We start from the raw sequence: 1,960 nt of genomic DNA, 5'->3' as shown, positions 1-1,960 counted from the left end.
CGATTCGTTGATCTTTGTCAAGTCTGCCAGGGAATGTTTTTCGGCGATGTCAAATAAGATCTGAAACTGTGTATTAAGCAAAAAGAATTACTGACTCCATAAATACCAGCAGTAAATAATGAACGTTGTATTTTAATAAGTACATATGTTTAATTAAAATACACTAACGAATACAGTTGCATATCACCATTAAGCATTCTGCCGCATATTGTTTTAATTATATCACCGAATAATGAGTTCTGGTACATGGGAAGCAATTTATCAAATATAATTTTTTATATCTATATCTTATAACTTTTCTTTTTCAGCTCTTTAATTGAGAAAACTCTTTAATCTACTTTAAAAAGGATGCAAGAGACTTTTTTGAATTAAGTATTTAAAACTTGACCAAGCTAAAACAATTTTTCCATACTTTTAAGATGGTAAATTCATTACTTTCTATTTTTAAACGTTAAAAAAAATAAAAATAAAATAAACAAAAGAAACCCTTCTTGCCAGGTGTGGGGTTCGAACCCACGCTCTCTCACGAGAACCAGAGCTTAAATCTGGCGCCTTAGACCGCTCGGCCAACCTGGCCATGTCCCACAGGAATAAATGTTTCGCAATATATTCAGCACTCATTTCACACGGTAACCTATTTTGTTATGAAATGTACCGTTTTCTTTTCTTCCCATAAAATTGAAAAGCTATCACCCCAAAAAGGGAACCTAAACGCAATCCTCGCAAATGGACAATACAAATCCGAGCTCTACGGCAAACGCAATCCACAAATGGAAGTGAAGTTGAATCAAATTACTGCCTCACCTGGCTGGAAACTTTGCCTGGCTTACTTTCCAACACTAATTGCTTTATTCTCCAATGAACTTTATATCGCACAAATGTGTCCCTCCCACAATGTCGTCGCTGGAGTTTTGTCCTGCTGGCAGCAGGGCTGCAGTTTTATCTAAAGGCTGCGTCAACTTTTTGACCAGGAACTTCAACAACTTGGCAGTAACTCATCAACAGCAACTGAAGAGGCAACTGCAGTGGGGGCAGCAGGAGCAGCAGCAGTGGCACAACTGCACTACCGAAACCAACCACACATGTCTGTTGTTGCCAGTTGGTGGCAAGTGGCAAGTGGCAAGTTGCAAGTGGCAGAAGCAACTGGTGGCCTTTGCGTGCCTATTTGCACTTGCGAAGTGCCAAGTGGGCAAGTTTACATTAAATACAATAAATACCTGCCACAATTTATGCAACGCCAATGGGGTGGCACGTTGCGCTGCGATAATGCGGCTGGCAAGGGTGATATACATATTTTATGGCCTCCGGAAGCAATTCAAACTGCATACAAGATTCAGTTCAATCTATCTTAGATTGAAGGGATTAAACTGGAGTGTATAGTATGCTAAGTATTCTGCTGATAGTTGGAAATGGCCTGTTTAACTTGAATGTAATTTTAAATAATTTACATAAAAGAATTCGATATTCTACCAGATTAGGCTTTTGAAGAAACACCTCATAAAATATTTTTATTGCAACTTACTTTCAATTAGATTCATTTACATCATAAAATATTAAAATGATCAAAGCATTGATTTAATATACTTTTAATTGATTTTTTTTTGCTTTGCAGCTTATTGATTCAAAAATGAATTGATTCTTTTGATTCAGCATTTGTCAGTCAAACGCAAAGCCCAAAATTGAAAATAAATTCCATATATGTACATAAAGCACATGCAATATTCATAGAGTCCTTAACAACTTTACGCTTTGGCAAAGGATTCAACTCACATATCATAAACATGTTTCACACGTTTCCCAGGACCAAACACCCGAGCTCACTTCTGTTAACCATTTACGTTGCCATTTCGGGGAGGCCACAAAAACCAGCCCGTCATCGTTCACTGTTTATCGATGATGTGCAAATTAAATTTTCCAGTGCAGAGGCGGCTTTGGAAATTGGAGGGCGTGGTCGTCCGTC

The 1,960-nt window shown here is 37.8% G+C and overlaps 1 non-coding gene across 1 annotated transcript; it reads right to left on the bottom strand.

The window, feature by feature from the left end:
• Positions 1-492: 492 nt before the first annotated feature.
• Positions 493-576, bottom strand: Trnal-uaa. Its single transcript has one exon. It is a non-coding gene; the product is annotated as a tRNA-Leu (tRNA).
• Between the last annotated feature and the right edge of the window lie 1,384 nt (positions 577-1,960).

Source organism: Drosophila ficusphila, unplaced genomic scaffold (assembly GCF_018152265.1).
Source record: "Drosophila ficusphila isolate 14025-0441.05 unplaced genomic scaffold, ASM1815226v1 contig_436, whole genome shotgun sequence".
NCBI lineage: Eukaryota > Metazoa > Arthropoda > Insecta > Diptera > Drosophilidae > Drosophila > Drosophila ficusphila.
This window is presented reverse-complemented; position numbering and strand designations above follow the sequence as displayed.